This window comes from Falco biarmicus, chromosome 11 (assembly GCF_023638135.1).
Source record: "Falco biarmicus isolate bFalBia1 chromosome 11, bFalBia1.pri, whole genome shotgun sequence".
NCBI lineage: Eukaryota > Metazoa > Chordata > Aves > Falconiformes > Falconidae > Falco > Falco biarmicus.
This window is the reverse complement of record NC_079298.1, coordinates 7,897,760-7,915,442: the sequence shown is the minus strand read 5'-3', so window position 1 is coordinate 7,915,442 and position 17,683 is coordinate 7,897,760. Positions and strand designations below refer to the sequence as shown.

The 17,683-nt window shown below is 48.1% G+C and overlaps 1 long non-coding RNA gene across 1 annotated transcript; it reads right to left on the bottom strand.

Moving 5' to 3' along the window:
- Positions 1-5,265: 5,265 nt before the first annotated feature.
- On the bottom strand, positions 5,266-15,537 carry LOC130156978 (uncharacterized). The gene is made up of 3 exons (XR_008824661.1): positions 14,800-15,537; positions 8,800-8,949; positions 5,266-6,114 (listed from the first exon to the last, which is right to left on the bottom strand). It is a non-coding gene; the product is annotated as an uncharacterized LOC130156978 (long non-coding RNA).
- Positions 15,538-17,683: the final 2,146 nt, after the last annotated feature.

The following is a 17,683-nucleotide window of genomic DNA, read 5'->3' as shown; positions in this document are numbered from 1 at the left end:
TCTGCTGGAGCCATCTAAAATCTGTTTCCAAACAGTGGAAAGAAAACGTTTCCTTGAAGTGCCAGTCCATCAGATTTACGGGAGAGGGCTGCCGTAGGGTGGGAAGCGCCTAGTTCTCTTCATCTGGCTGCAAAGTGAATCCAAATGGCTCATATGGATGCAGCTCCCTCTTCAGTGGGCAGCATGGATCCCATGCAGGGCTGTCCTCCTGCTTTTGAGGGAAAGCTTGGGTAGATTTTCATGAGCCAACATGGTGAAATCAAACACAAGAACTTCCTTCATGGAATACACGAGGTGCAGGGCAGGCAGAGGGAAAACAGGTAGAAAACAGCCTGCCAGTTAAGAAACACAGCAATAGAACTTGCTATCAGAAATTAGGAATGCATAAGGGAAAACAACACTAAAATTTCATATGCATATGCAACTTCTTTCAAATGACCTCTTTGTACTCTTCTTGCCAGAAGCTAGTTTTACCTGTTTCTACTATTTTTATTCTTTTCTTGCTGTATGTCCTCATGCATAAGGAGCTTACAGTGTTAGCACAACCTGCAGCCACAGGTGCTTGAATTGGCCCATCACATGCCAAGCACCCCTGCCCCACAGCTGGGCACCCAGCAAATGCCACATGCCTTGTCTCCTCCTGCACCCTGCAGAGATGGGTTTGGGCTTCAGGGGATGAGCCACCCCACTGAAGAGTTATGGCTTATCCCAGCGCCAGGGTATGGGGCTGAGGATCCTCAGTCCAAGGTTGAGATTCACACGTCCTAAGGATGATGGCGGTGTATTTTACCCAGGCTCCAGCACTACCACTTTGTCCACTTCCCAGCACTGCTGGACATGATTTTCCTGCATGATCTCTACAGAACAGCCATCCCGCTGGGAGGTCCAGCACATGCCAGCCCATAATGTCCCTCCACCACCCAGTCTCAGTCCCCAAAAGCATCACAAGATGCCCTGAGGCTAGAAACCTCCCTCCTCCTCCACAGCCCCTTTCCAAAAGCCCAGGGACCTCCTGCTCAACGTGTCCCCAGTGCATCGCAGCCCTGCGGCTCCCAAGAGCTAGCTCCGGTCTGTCTCACCAAGCCCAGGTCTCACCTCTGCGCTGCAATGTAGACATATCCTCAGGGCATGTCTATTCACCAGGCTTGGGCTGCTCTGCCTCTGCTCAGAGCTGGCAGGGTGCAAGTCGGGTCTGGTTTGGAAGCTGCAGAGTGGCGTTACAGTGCAAAGCCAGCCGAATTTGCCTGGGCACCGCGCCACGCTGAAGCGGCTCTACAGCACACATCCAGCTCGGGGCAAAAGCAGCAGAGGCTGTGCAGACCTGCTCCTCCAAAGCCTCCTGCTCTGGCTCCCAGCTCCCCTTCACCACCACTCTCCAAGAGCTGTGCCGCATTCCCATGCACAGCTAATCCTGCTTTATTCTGCCATCTCCCCCTCCCAAAGGTGGCATGTCCTTGCTCTTGCTGCCCCGAGGCCATCTCCATCTCAGTACCGTTGGGGTAACGCATGGCTCCTGCTGGAGTCGTGCTCCCATTTCAGAAGCGCAGGGGCCAAGCCTGGTCTGGGAGAAGCTAAAATGATTCACTTGCAGGCTCGCTTGCTGTTGAATTAATTCCCTTTTTTTCATCTGCAATTTCAAATGGTGCAATTTTGAGATCAAAGCCCTTCCCCTGCTCTAATGGCTTGGTGTAAGTCTAGCCTTCACACGTACGGGGAGCCTCTGCCTCAAGGAAAGATGTGAGACTCAATCTCAGCCAACATGAACCAATTCACAGAAGACAAACTGGGCTAAATTTTGCTCTCACTCATACCCATCCAAATTTAATTGGCTTTAATGTGGGAAGAGGCTATGTACTCAACTGATCTTAGTTAGATCAGGCCCATCCCTGCTATGCATTTAAGAAAACCCATTGGATGGTGCTACCTGTGAAATAACTGCAATTACCCCTGGCCTGAGGTGAGAAAGAGTAGCTGGAGAGTGTGCTGCATGGACAAACAGCCAGGAGAACGTGAGGCAGGGGGCTGCTGCATCCTTCTGCCCAGAGGAAAGGTGCTTGTGTTGGGCTTCCTGAGCAATACTCAGCTTAAAGTTTGATCAGAGATGCTATTTACACTTACCCGGTTTTCTTCAACATACTACAAATAGCCCCACATGTATCCTTTCCTCCCCCGTTTCAACACTGCTATTCTGCAGGACAGGAGGCGGTTAAATGGAGCTCAGAATGCATGGCTATGATAGAATCATAGAACAGTTTGGGTTGGAAGGGACCTTAAAGGCCATCTAGTCCAACCCCCTGCAATGAGCAGGGGCATCTTCAAGCAGATCAGGTTGCTCAGAGCCCCATCCAGCCTGACCTCGAATGTTTTCAGGGCTGGGGTATCTACCATCTCTCTGGGCAACCCCTGCCAGTGTTTCACCACCTTCATCATAAGAAAAATTATTACTTATATCTAGTCTGCATCTACCCTCTTCTAGGTTAAAACCATGACTCCTTGTCCTATTGCTACAGGCCCTGACAAAAAGTCTGTCCCCATCTTTCTTATAAGCCCCCATCTAAGGGAAAGCAGGACTCCACTCAGGTGGAGTTGCTGGTAGATGTTGCCCAACATCATTCAACGGACCAGGAACTGGAAAGCCTGCACTTGGGACAACTGCCAATGTTTAGCATAAGGTGAATTTCTACAGAAGGGTTCCGGGACTTCATTTTGATTTAGACCTGTCATAGTAAATCTCAGCTTAAATTGATTTATTGCTTTGCTATAAAATGAAGCAAAATCTGTCCAAAAGAAACACAACAGCTTGTTGTCCTTTTCCCTCCGAGCAGTGGGTCTGTACCACCATGCTGGGGAGGAAAACAACAGGGCAAGGACAGAGCCAGTCACACCAGTCATATCTGAATGTAAACACACTCTCTATAGGGCATGGGTGAAATCCCCAGCCCAAGGGCACAGAAAAGCTTAAGGTTGTCGTAGCTGAACCTACTCTCCAGGCTTAGCTGTCCCTTTGATCATGGTCCCTCGGCAGCCTGCAGACCCCTAAGTGATGCCCTCTCTCCCCTGGGTGCCGGCTGAGGCCATGCTGGAGCAAGCCTTGAATAACCCCCGTGCCAACCACCTCAGTCACTTGCTCATTTGATTTTTCCTTGAGACAAAACACTTTGCTGCTGCTGCTGCTCCACAGCAATGCAACGGGCTGGGCCCTCCTGGAGCTGCAGTCCAGCTTCTCCTCCCCCCTTCCTGGTCCTTTCTGTGTCACCCTGCCCGGTGGCACTGCTGGTTTAGAAGACTGCTCAGGTCATGCATTTTGTCAGAGCCAGGCTGGATCTGTCCCCGATGCGTGACAGCTCATGAATCACTGTGAGTTGGGAGGAAACCTGCTTCCCTTGAATTTGAAATCAGCTGAGTCTTTTTCTCATAGACCCACTCCATCATTCCTCAGTTACAAAAAAAAAAAAAAAAAAAGACAAAAAAAAAAGACACACATTTCATTCAAAGTCTCACACATTTCATTCTCTCACGTCAACCAACAACCAGAAGCACCACACTGAACGGGGTCTCTTTTCCTATTAGAAACTGTAAGTATATTTGTTGTGCACAACGCCATTTGATGTATGCACTGCTGATAAAACACAGGCTGCAGTTTAGCAAATCAATACAACAGTCCCGTTCAAAGCCCCTCTGGGAAAGGGTTCCTTGATGTTGAATGTTTCCTTATCTACCTTTCATACCTCGTCAATTCTTCATTTAAAACACTGATAATTAAAAATGCAGAAGGGAACAATCACAAGGGAAGCTTAAAGAGCTTTAACAATATATTTGAAATAATAATAGCATTACATTACAGGGAACAACATCTTCTTATTAACTAACTGCTGTGCAATAGTGCCAAGGGATCCCAAGCAACGGCTCAAAATGGGAGGTGTCCCTGGGACTAGATGATCTTTAAGTTCCCTTCCAACCCAAACGGTTCTGGGATGCTATGAAACACCCTCTGCATTAGGTGTTATGCAAGGACAAAAGCTGCTATAAAAAGTGTACTAACTCCCTGCAGAATGCGAAAGGCAGCCTAGCAGATGTTCACATCTTCACTTGCCGAGACAGATCCTGAAGTTTTTCTTAGTTCATACTGAATTCCAAAGGTTGATAAAATGTTGCCTGAACTAAGGCTTTAGGAGCTCTCTTCTTCAAGCTACTGTGCATTTTACAATGAAAGATTTCCATCAGATGATACATCAGTTAAAAATAACTTGGAAATGTCAAGCAATCCTAAGTACATGTCCCACAGGTCTGCATGTCTTGAATACTGAAAAGCCTCCCATTCACGCATTAAGTGACAAGCCTCACCTCTGCCACTGGAAACAGCATATCCAATGCCTTCTGTTTTGATAGGGGGGTTATTTTGCAATAAAATTGTCCTAATAGACACTGCTCAGTGTTTATGTTAAAGGCGGCAGACCAAAACCCTCTGATTTGCAGCTGGAGTAGAATGGGATTTGAGGTTGGTTCCTGTGGGATTTTTTCTTAGGAGTCCTGCAACAACCCTGTAGAAAATCTACAGTTACCAGCTTCACCCTTCATAAAAATAGAAAAGCTAGCATTTGGCATGAAATGAGGAACAAGCAGCAAGGGCTCAAGACTTTCAGCTGTGAGTACCACAAAAGCCCCCCACGCTTTCTTCGCTACGGCTCAAGAAGCACCAGGGCTGCCTTAAGACTATGAATTGCCTCTACTTCACATGGAGGTCCAAGAGTATCCTGCATCGTGACCCTCTGTAAAGGGCTAGTTACTACAAATGAAGAGAGGTGGAATTGAAAGCATACCTGGATGTTGCAGCTACTCTGCAAGACAAAAGAAATTGGTAATGTCATACGCAGTTCAGTATAAAGATCCGGCCATCCAGAGTCATTTCACTGCACTGGGATGGGTCCGAGTTCTATTTCTTCTTTTAGCCACAGTACAGCAAAATCAGCTCACTTAAACAACTGGACAGGAACCCCTATACAATAGCCCCAATGTGCCTTTAATTGCAAAAATAGTCATTAGCCAATAATCTCATCTACCTTTACTCATCTGTATAGTCCCAATCCCTTTAGCAAGGAGGGAAAGCAGCAGCCATCATTTATGGGGAGAATACAATTGAAATGAGTATAATTCCTCAATTAATCAAAAAGTCATCATAAACATCCTGTGAAATTACAAAAAAAAAGACATCTTAGCTCAGGAATGAAGCTCTGTTGGTCTCATTCCTTTACATTAAAAAAAAAAAGAAAAAAAAAAAACAAAACGGAAGAGCATGACAGCCTAACTGTCCAGAAGCTTTCTCCAAGCTTCACATTACTTTCTCCTTTCCATCCTGCCCCCAGAATGTCTTTGGGAGGCACTTATGGCCACACTTCTCACACCCATCCTCACCAAAAGATGCTCAGCAACAGAGGGCTGTCCCAGCTCTTCCTCACAGGAGCTGAGGATGCGGACAGAGTAGGAGGCCACTCAGCAGGAAGTCTCCTCACAAGTGGAAGGAACCCACCTAAGACTTCATGATCTCAAAAAAGCAGGAATCGGAGCTGAAGGTCAAAACTACTTGTAAGAATAAATAGCTATTCATTTTTTACCAGGATTTGAGCGATCAAAGGATGGAAATACATTGGGAGGAAAAGGAAACAAAGTTAGAGGGATAAAGGCAAGGCATGAGCACAGTCTGGGGCTGTCCTTCAGAGGGCAGGATAGAATAGACTATTTCAGTTGGAAAGGACTGAAACAATCATCTAGTCCAACTGTGACCACTTCAGGGCTGACCAAAAGTTAAAGCATGTTGTTAAGGACATTGTCGAAATGCTTCCTAAGCACTGACAGGTGTGGAGCATCAGTCACCTCTGTAGGAAACCTGTTCCAGTGTTTGACCATCCTCTTGGCAAAAAAATCCTTCCTAATGTCCAGTCCAAAGCTCCCCTGGTGCAACTTTGAACCATTCCCACGTGACCTCCCACTGGATCCCAGGGAGAGGAGCTCAGCACCTCCCTCTCCACGTCCCCTCCTCAGGAAGCTGCAGAGAGCAACGAGGTCACCCCTCAGCCTCCTTTTCTCCAAACTGGACAGGCCCGAAGTCCTTAGACTCTATAAAGAAAACAAAGAACAAAGACTTACAGAAAGCATGGTCAAGTGAAGGAACAAAGAGCATGAGCTGGAGGTCAGAGAACTGAGATGCCACAAACGGTGAGGAAGTCAACAAATAAACCGGCCCTTGGCAGTCGGACACCTGAATTTTTTGAGCTAATCCCTCTACTTTCACTTGCCCTGACAGAGTCGGTGCCTGGAACAGAATTTGAGACAAAGGCAGGATAAGGGAAAGGCACATCAGAGGTGGTGAAAAGGATTAGAAGCTGCATTTTTTTCCCCCTCTATAACCTCTAATATTTTATAGCTTCACCTCAAAAGAGTACGCGATCGCACATGGTATAACCTTCGGGAGGCGAGTTTGCAGGTTGTCCTACACGACTTGCTGTCAATCGCTGTATAAATCATTGCACTCTTGATTTTTCTCATGCTTGTATTCCAAATTAGACTTTCTCAGCAAAGCTGCTGTTCAATCTCAAGGAGGGTTAAATGGTTTTCCAGCTGATCCTTGGCCACATCCTTTCTTTCAACTCAGCTCAAAATAAGGGCCAAATCCAAGCTTGGCTCTGTGCCATCTGTTTTCAGTATTACTTGATAAGTTCCTTTTGTCTGGAAAAGCCTTCAGATTTATCTTCCACTTTTCCCCCATACAGAGATAACAGGCAAATCACAAGCACCTTTGCTGAACATGTGCGACTCAGATGGTCGTGAAACGTAGCTGGGCTCCGCTTCCACACCCCGATTTACAAGACCTGAAGTCATTTGTTGTTTCCTACTTGTGAGGCATGCCAGCCCTGTCCAGATATGTCAGTAAGGGACTTAACGAGACATCAATTTGTTACTGATTAAGCTTCGCCACTGCAATCGCTGGGCTGCACAGCGATACATGTTGGTGTAGAGCTCTCCAGGGAAGTTCATGAGATCCCACCTACATCTGTCTATTCCAGATTTTTCCTCCCAGCCCAGCAAACTTGGCAAAAACATTCTGATTTCTGCTTAAGCGGGTTGTGAAAAAGTAACATTCTCATCTGGGAGCAGGTCTCCAAAGACTTCTGTGGAGGATGCGAGCACGGCTCCCACGGTCGGGCTAGCCCCAAGGCTCACGTCTGAGAGGGCATCCTCAGCCTGGAAGTGCTCCACAGCCTCAGCAGAGCAAAGTGGTTTAAACTAGCATGGCTGATTCACGGAAATGATAAAACCAGAGTAGGAGATCTAATCTCTAGGCAGCAGGAAGAGGTGATGGGAAGGCCAGCTGTGAAAATTGCTTTCATTTACACAATGCACAAGAATGGGCCAAAAAATGCTACTGTATGATGATGTCCTGTGCTGTATCACATGAGCTGGTCAGAAAACATTTGCAGGATTATTACAATGTATAATTTCTCAGATTAATCAGGAAACTCCTGATATATCACATGCTGAAATCCATGGGAAAAAGCCAACCGCTTTCAGCATGCATTGGAAGAAACCAGAAAAATTATACTAATGCACAAACTTGCAATAGGACACAAGTAAAATGATATCCCTGCTTATAAATGCAGTCATATCAAGCAGACTGTAAAATTAAACTGATGCACTAACAGGCAATACAGCCTAAGCAAAAAATTATATCCCTAGCTATCTACTAATACTGTCGCATACGTCAAGTGGGCATGATTAGTGTGTTACGAGGCTGTTACTTAGGCACACAAAATATAGCCAAAAGTTTATTATTTCTCATGAAAGAGGTTTTGGGTTGTTGGTTTTTTTTTTTTTAAGACAGACAGTCACATTTAGGTTTATTTTTGCAATACACTGCTAAGTTATTAAAGAAAGCATTGTATAGAGGTGAACTCAGAAGCCTCGGAATGAGGGAAAACACCCTTTATTATGCGTGATTTGTGGTTTATCTTCTGCTCAGTAAAATATGAATAACATCCCTTTGGTGAGGCCCTAATGCATTAACATTTTTACATGGCAGTAAAACACACAGATTGGAAAGGAATGCAACTCACAAGCACCACAAGTCAGCATTTACACACGTTTTAAGGGCTTTGACACAACAATCAGGTTGCTGCACGGTGTTACCCTGCTTTGGTTGATGGATAGTTGCTACCCGTGTAAGATCACAGAACAGTCAGGGTTGGAAGGGACCTCTGGAGATCATCTGGTCCATCCCCAAGATGTTTCACCCCCGTATGGAAGCAAGGTACCTGCAGGCAGCTTGCTCCATCAGCGCCAGGGAAAGCCTGGGCACACAGAGAACAAGAGCTTCTTTGACAATGGTAACTTGTATTAAAGCCTTTAGCAATTATTTCTCATCAAAGCCTCTAGATAATTAAGTCCTCTTTCCAAATGAGTGCAACAGTTCATGCACGTTTCCCACTGCTGCCTTGTTAAGCTGGGTGACCTACATGAACGATGCTGCAGCCTCGGACAAGGCTCCATCTCACAGACACACCAAAACGTCAGTCGTACAATCACTCCTGAGCATCTGCTTTGTGGCTGCCCTGGCACAACCGTTACAGGCACTGAGCTTTTCATCCTTGAAGACGATCCCACCAGGACTAACGTGTACAATGCGGGGAATGTTCACTTTTTCCTACCAGCCAGCAAAAATCTGAATTTCTACACTGTAGATCCAGGTGCAAAGGCACTGATGGCCCTTCGGCTAGTTTTCCATCTCTAGGAGGCTCTGTTATTTACCTCTGATCTGGCTGGGATTCAAGCTAATGCAATAGAAGTGAACAATCTTTACTGCTCTTGCAAATAAATTGAGCCATCCTGTTGCCATGTCATACAAATTCATACGGTGAGATTTGCTCTGCGTTTCACCTCTCCTTGCCGTGTATAGGTCTAGGAATATAACAGAGATCATTCAATGAATGTCTGCAACTTGCATCTACTCCATCTTAATGACAACACAGCCTACATATAACTAGATGTCCCTATCCCCCCTACCCCAGACACATTTTCTTGATTCACCTTCAAAATCTGAGTGGGTGAGATTTTACATTTATCCAGATTTCCACCCCATCCCCCACCCCACCCCCACCCCACCCCCAACTGCTGGCTGCCACATGGCTTGAATACAGACACACAAACTGGCTGCGAGGGTCCCGACATGCCCACGGCCACCCAGGCACTGTGAGAGCCCTTTCCTCCAGGAAAGCGACCCCTCTGCCACTGCTGACTCTGGATATCCAAAATTACTCTGGCTTTTCTCTCAAAAGGATGTTTGCAGTTGGAGGAGAAGAGAAGCAGCTTGATTTATGCTCTCTCAGAAATGGATATATATATATATTATTTTTTTTTAATGTTAAAAACTACTTCTAAGTATTTTGGACCAGCCAAGCAGCCTGCTTGCTTTGCTTACAAACTGCTATTTACCCATCTTTAGTTCAGAGACAGGTGAGGTTTCTTATAGAAGCAGCTGAATTATAAATACAGCAAGGAAAAGATGCCCTTTGCCCCGCTGCAGCTACCGTTCAGGTGGTACCACCCTGTGTTCCCTGCTCGGGGTAACCCTCCCAAAGTGTCTCTGAACAAGGCACAAGTAGTCCCACATAGCATGGAAGGATCCAAAAATCCCTGTGCTTTTGCACAGGGAACACTGGGCTGATACGGAAAATCACTAACAACTGCAAACAGTCCGAATTCATCCCGCCGGGAAAAGGCACTCCCTTTCCTCCATGATCCCCTGTGCAGGCAGCTGAGCCAGCACATCTCCGTGCCCCTCGCCTGCCTTCCCACCAGCCCCCCAAGACATCCCTCTCCCACTCACACTCCCAACACAAACTGCAAACTCACAGTGCAGCTACCTCCCTAACGTTACCATGGTTTCCCAGGTCTCCTACCAAAGCTCATTCCTGCGATGCAACCTAAAACGTTTTTCTTAAAACCTGTAAGAGATTCCTATGCACGGATTGCAGTCCCGATCTTTTTCCTCCCCAGCAGCTGATTTATTAAAAATACCTAATCCCAGCTGTACCAGCTTCTCAAGAACACACCCCAATGGCTTCTGAGGAAGGAAAAACCTGTATAAAACGTGAGAGACAGGATTTCACAGCCATAACAGCTAGGGGAGCATCAAATCTGGGGACATAATCACATCAAGTTCCGATGATTCTTATAGCGTGGGAGATTAAAATCATACATCTTTCAGGGTTGGCTTTTTTTCATATTTGAAAGAAGCCACTCAAGCCTCTCGAACCAAGATTTCTGATGCAAGAACTCCACACCGCAGACCAAAAATAGCAGAATTATGAGTGCTAAAAGTGTCTAGCAAGGCTTTTTATTTTAATTCATATTTGAGAAAGGTTTCTAGCAGCTGGAGAAAGTAAGAGCTGTATTCATAAAATCCTTGGCTATTTGCCACACAAATGGTGCTTTTATTGAGCAGGGGGTGGGGGACGGGGAATATGCCTATTCCGCATCAGGAATGCATTTCTTCGATTCATAAATCCTCCCCCCACTCCCCCAGCTGACTAAAGGAAACCTTTCTCAGTTCGCCACTGAGATGAGAGAGGGTGAGAGCGATTCTCCAAGAGCCCCAGCCTCACAAGAAGGCATTTCAGCTGAAACAACATGCGTATTAAAAACATGCACACAAATAGGACTATGTGCCACAGCCTGGCCGAGGGATGCTCAGACCCAGCACAGACAACAGCGGGGACAAACCTCTCAAAGGTGCAGCTGACCCATCATACCAGCAGCCTGCTACCAAGTGTAACGGCCTGCCATAAATGCATACATTTTTCAGGACAGGTCTGAGAGTTTCTAGTCTAAAACACTCATTCAGACACAGGCGGGGAGAAGGAATGAGTTATGAGGACGGGGAACTGAAACATCGAAAGACTGAGGGCTAAGTAAAAAAAATGAAATAAAATCTAGATTTACTTCAGAGCTAGTCATTGAAGATGATACATAGACAGAACTTGAAATAGGAACTCGAACACCTGATTTCCCCCAAGCAAAGCTCTGTTCTGAATTGCAGGTACCAAAAGGCACTAAAGATGCTCCTAAGATGCAGCCGCTAAGGCACAGGGGGAGTACCTTACCTTGGGTTGCTCTGGGCTTAGAGACTTTGCAGCTCAGCACTGTTAAAAATGGAGCAGTTTGGGTAAATAAGAGAGGTCTAACTTTTGGCACATTCCCAGGTGGGGAGCTTAGAAGTAAAAATAAAATAAAAGCCACTTAAACATTAGGGCTTGGCAGCAGCCAAGTGGAAGGTTTGGATGGGGATTTTTGGACTTCAGCTCAGCTCTCCTGCTTTGGACATTTCAACCCTTAACTGCACGTAACCCTTGACGGTTTGCCCGGCATCCCACAGGGGCTGAGCCCAAACCCTGAGGTCCTGGTCAAGACATGAACCAGGCACTAGACGTGCAGGGACTGACCTCGCAGCATCCCACCACCCCAGGCAGGAACATCTGCACTCCACAGTCCTGTCCAAATAACAGATTCTGATGCTTCAACAAGCCTCGCTAAGTATTTCTTCATTTCATACCATCTGTGCGTGGTTTAATTTTAGCCTTACTCTTGTCCTGGCCATTGTGGACGTGGAGAACGTGCTGTTCCACCCTGTTTGCACTGGTGCTCTGATACAGAGCAGCAAAACAGAGGGAGCAAGGGAATAGTGGACTGATTCTGCAAGGTCACGGATCTTCAAACAGCATCTCATATCAGGTCAAAAAACGCTGGATCTACTCTACAGGCGGCAAACCAAATCCTAAATTCTTCCTCAGCCTGTCCCTGGAATAGATGCCCATGGGTCCAAATCAAAGGGTGAGGATAAACTTCAGACTCCTCACCACCGAGTGCTTTCCCAGCTGAGCTCATCAGGCAAAGCCAAGACGTCTGCCAGCTCTCTCAGATTATGCCCTAAAAGAAAACATACTTGGCAAGCCACTGAAAAAATGCCATAAGCAGCTCACACGGTCATGGCTTTTCCCTCCGCACTGCTAGAAGTTATCTCCAGGCTACAAAGTTTCTGTAGGAATTGTATCACCCACAACTAGCAAAGAAAAGGAGGGTAAGACTCTGTGGAAACAAAAAAATACCCCCCACCTTTCCACATAGCACACCTCACGTCCATATCGTGCTTCACAGTTGTGGATGAAGCCTAAAGGATTGATTCCATGATTGCAGAGAAAGGATTAGTGCACCTATCTGCTTTAAAAATGACGCCCGAAACCCTCAAATAAAACATCACCCTAATCACAGAGCATATAAAAAAAACCCCACCCAGGAATTCATTACTATTAGCTTCTAATGGGATGAGGAACCTAGTTACTGATTTGTGCCCTTAAGAAAACCTTCTCCAGAAGTCTTATTCTCATGTAGGAGGAGTAAACCACTAGGAAAACATGTCCTTCTCTAACTGCTGGTTAGAGCGTGGATGCACCCAGGGCCTGCATATGCAAGCAGTCTCTTTTCAGCGGCCTCCTCATTAAATGAATGTTTAGCACATTGCATGCTGAAAGTGTTTTATTTTCAATGTAAGAAATACCACACTCCTTCCCCAGCCTGACTCAGGGAGGGGTTCCAAGCATACATTCCCACCAGAGCATCACATGTTGCCATACAGTTCAGCTTTTCACCCAATTCCAAAAAAAATCAAAAAAAACCCCAAAGAGACCACAATAGACTTTGGACCCACATGCGCTATATTTTTGAAGTAACACTTCCATATTGCATGCTGTTACATTATATTACAGCAAGCTAATCACAAGATTGTTTTTTGAATAACCAACCCCCAGAAAAGTTGATTTCCAACACTATAGCACGACAGACTGACATCTGCTCTTGGCCAGTACATGGGGTTTGATAAATAACATCAGTTACATAATATAAATGGGAATTGCTTGGTTACAAATCTAATGTGCTTAAGCCTCTGATGCGTAGTTTCTCTAACATTCAAAAAAATCCCACCATTTCACATGTCACAGTTTACCCACTGCTGCATTATCTCATAACTAGCTCCTCCAAAAACAGACTGGGAAAGCAAATCCCACCGAAAATCCACAGATTTAGGACACTTACAAGGGTTGGACAGCATGCCTCAGAACCTGAGCTTTTGTATAAGCAGATGCACAGCCTTCCGGGTGGGTTTTGATCACATTGAACTGGAAAACTATACTGTCCTAACCTCTTCCCAAACGGGCTGAGAGGCTCAGGGTGCTGAGCTGAAGTCTTTGACAGGTCAGATGCGGCTCCAGATGATCAGCTACAAGCCCTTCCACAGGTTCACGACAGCGACTGGAGCCAGCACTGCAGCAGGCAGCACGCAGGTTTGCCCCGGTGTGCTCCCAACCCTTCAGCATCCTGCTGTTTAGCCCTGAGTCACCAAAACAGCCCCTTGCATAGTGAGGGGGGTTTTGTGCCCGAGAGGAGCATCAGTAAGATGCGAGCACGTGGCATAAGCCTCTGAGAGCTGCGAGGTACCCGTATTTCTGTCCAGGACTCCTGCACTCCGCAAAGGGGTACACCCCCCCCATGTTTTAGCATTCAGACCTAATTTCTACTGTAAATCCAGCCTGGTAGCACACCAGGGAGAGCTGAGTGCCCCAAGCAAAGGGCCAGGCACCCCCCAGCAGCTTTCCCCGTGCCATCACACAGCCCCTGTCTGTGAGGAGGGCGGAGGTGACACCAGCTCAGATGTGGGGGCTGGCTCCTGGCTGGCATTGGAGCGCAACAAGGGGCATAAGCAGCAAAGCAAGAGAGAACAAGCCCCGGCAGGATGCATTTAGTAATTGCGAACCCAGAAAACCTGACTGCTAACACACAGTGTCTGAAGAAGCAAAGACAACTGGCCACAAAGGAACCAAAGGCATGGGAGGATGCCCTCCCCTAAACAGAGACTATATCTTGCTGCTCAAACAGGGGATTTCTCAATGAGTAGAGAAAAAAAAAAAGGAAAAAAAACCAAAAAAACACAACCCCAGGGACTGCAAACCACCCAGCCTACAGCTGGACTAGCACCTAGTCTATGTTTGATTTCCCTTTTAAATAAGCTGCAACGCTACTAGGCACAGACAGAGCATTCAGAGATAAGCGTAAGCAGAGGGAAGAGATTTCTACTCTGCTCCACAGGCAAATACCATTTTGTGTGATCTACACCAAAAATAAACCCGCCACTTTGCCAGACACCAGTCTCCATCTCCTAGCAACCCTCCCCACCCAGCACTTTACTCAAGACCCTTCAGGCCCTGCCTATGAGCACAGCTCCCCACCCAGCGTGCGTGAGTGAGAGGTATAGAATATAGATACACACACATAGAACGTATGCACAAAGGTAAACTAAGCAAATGCCCTCCGCCTGAGCCCCAGCGCTGCTCTCCAGGAGCAGACCAGGAGCAGGACGACTGCTCTCAGCCTCACCAACACCCATGGGGTGGAAGGTGCTCACCCACCTGGAGGAATGCTTGCTGCCCAGCAAAGGGCTTGCTCTAGGTCTCCTGTAAACCTTAAGCCCCCACAATACATTCAGTAAACGAAAAAGCTGATTAATATTAATTCAATGTTTCTAGTAAACATCTTCTGTGTGTGTAACGGGCTGTGGAAATGCTCATGATGCATCAGCTTGCTCAGAGATTTAATTACCAACTTCTAGGAAACAAGACAGGAAAATGGTACATCTCCATACAACAGCTCCTGTTAAATATATTAGTTTAACCATTACAAAACCACCATTCGAGATCTCACCTATTTGTGTGGTGCTTCATTCAGGCAGAGTCAGGGCTTGCCAAGACTGGGAGCAGAGATCAAACAAACCCTGTGTGCTCTGGTGAGCAAAGGCAGAGGAGAGCCGCCGAGAGTTTGCGAGGTAGAGCCTCGCCTGGACTAACAATTTTGCAGGTGCCTGAAGAAGACAGAGATTTCTCAGGCTTTCCTGGCGATAGCAGTAATGCTATCTTATCCAAAGTTTACTGTTTGTAAATACGGTTTCTCTTATGCCTTCACGTACGTCTATTGTTCTGATTGAACAGATACGGCTTCGGTGTACTACCTATGGTGTGGTACTACAGCAACCTTCACGTTTCTACCCTGAGCTCCTTATTTTATGTGTTCATATGACTGGATTTGTTGAACCGAGTTGTCATTTTATTATTTATGACAGTACAGTCGCATAGCCTGGTCATTATTTTATCAGGTATCCTTTGTTTATTCACACTGCTGGTCCGGCTTCCCAAATAGCTCTTTCCCGCTTCAGAGCATGGGTTGCGTTAGTGACTGCCTTCCGCTGCTTCATGCAGCTGGATAAGAAATGGAGAAGTCAGAATTAATGCTGCTAAAGCATGGCAGCACGACTCTTCAGCTACACTAGACCAATTTCAGCATTCAGCCATGCTGCTTACTAGGGATGAGCAGGCATTTTTTAAAAATGTGAACTATTTGTGTGGTCCAGACAAAGTTTATGTGCTATTTAGGAGATGAGGGAGAACATCCTGCTTTCATTAGGAAACCTTTTGGACTTTCGGCCAGAATTGGCTGTTGAGTGATGGCTTGAAGGGGAAATGGATCTGAACCAACCCTTCTTGCAGTGCAGCGCTCTGAGCTGAAGAGCAGCTCCTGCTTCGCTGAGCTCTGGCCTGGAGATGCAGGGGACCCAGGACAGCATTCACAGGGGTTCTGTCACCCAGGCAAGAGGCAGCCGAGGCCACAGGACTGCAAAGCAGGGAGACATCACCTTACAGCACACACCTGCACCAGCTGCTCACCAGCCACCGTTACCGTGCAGCATGGCAAGGGCTTTCTTTTTTCTGGGTTGCAGTTGTCTTAATGAGTAAAAAGGGGAAGGCTTCATCAGAGAAAAGCATCAGGCTCGCTAAATGGGTGCTGCCTTCAGGGGAGGGTTTCCTCCCCCCCAAAGTACAATCCTAATGAGAAGTTCTAGCAAGAAGTAGCCCACTTAGAGCGGCTGTGTTATTACTTAATATGCAGCTTTACCCTACCAGACCACGGGCTCTCCCAGGGCAGAAACGCTAAGGAATGGATAATGCTATTGCTAGGATGAGCTGCTAGCTCATGAGAAACAGCAGCGGAGGGACACGGAGATGGTTTCAGCTGGCTGCACTGACTGCTGACGTTATTGATGTTTCCTGCCCCGTGCATCTATTTCACTCCTTTGTATTAACACAGCTACTGACCCACACGCAGGCTCCCACGGCGGCTTTGCCAAGCAAGAACTGCTCACCCACCACCACAGCACAACGCTGCCCAGCCGTGGGTAGCGCCACCATCACCCCAAATTCAGCCCTCCCCAGCCCCCCATGAATTTACCTTGCCACACTGCTGGGTCTCCACTTCGCCTAGCCTGAGGTCCAGGGTGAAGGGCAGCAAGGAGACATCCGTAAGCGCCATCTCCCTTCCTCAGCAGGGAGAACCCAGGGCAGAGAACCCAGGGCACAGCACCCAGCACCCACCCCACAACCACCCTCCTCCTCTCCACAACACTTCCTCCCCTTCCAGCCCACTACCAACCACCCCAGCACAACACCCCACCCCTTCCTCCCCACTCCCCCACCTTATTTCATTACCATTAATCCCTTCCTCCCACCCCAGGCACAGCTGGGCCTCGCTGGGTGCCTGTGGGGCCATGCTCCCACCCCACAGCATCCCTCTGTGGGCCTCATGCAGCTGCCCTGGCTGGTGCCACTCCACGTGCAGTGTCGCCAAACGGAGGGGTCAACCCAGGCACGGTGCACCAAAAGGAGGGCATACCCCAAGGCCAGTGTCCCCCTCTGATGGGTGCATCCCCACCCCCATGGGCAGGTGCATCCCAAGCAGGGTGCACCCCTAGGACAGTGTCACCTTCAGGGTGTCACTCCAAGGAAGGTGTCACTTTCAAGCACGTGGTCTCCAAGGAGGGTACCACTTCCAAGAAGGTGCACCCCAAGGAGGGTTCAACCCAAGCAAGGGTGCACCCCAAGGATGTCACCCTTAGGCAGCTGCATGCCCCAGGTAGATGTCACTCCAGGGAAGGTGCCACCAGCAGCCAGCTGCACCCTCTGACAGGTGCCATCCCACACCAGGTACACCATAAGGAGGGTGCATCCCAAGGAGTGTCCCCGTCAGGCAGGTGTACCCCAAGGAAGGTGTACACTAAGGGTGGTGTCACCCCAAGGAGGGTGTCACTCCTAGGCAGGTGCCCTCCTGGGAGGGTGTCACCCCAGGGAGGGTGTCACTCCTAAGCAGGTGCATGGCAGGGAGGGTGTACCCTAAGGATGGTGTCACCCAAGGAGGGTGTCACTCCCAGGTGGGTGTCCCACAGGGAGGGTTTACCCTAAGGAGGGTATCAGACCCAGCAGGTGCCCCCCAAGGAGGGTGTCACTCCCAGGTGGGTACCCCCTAAGGAGGTTGCCCCCCAAGGAGGGTGTCGCTCCCAGGCAGGTGCCCCCCAGGGAGGGTGTCCCCCCCAGGCCGGGCGCCCCCGCGCAGGGTGCAGCAGCAGGAGGCACGCCCCGAGGCGGGTGTCACCCCAGGCCCATGCCGCCCTGCGGTGTCACCCCGGGCGGGTGCGCCCCGCGCCGGGTCCCCCCTCGGCCAGCACCGGCGGCGGGCGCGCCCCTCCCCGCCCCCGCGCCCG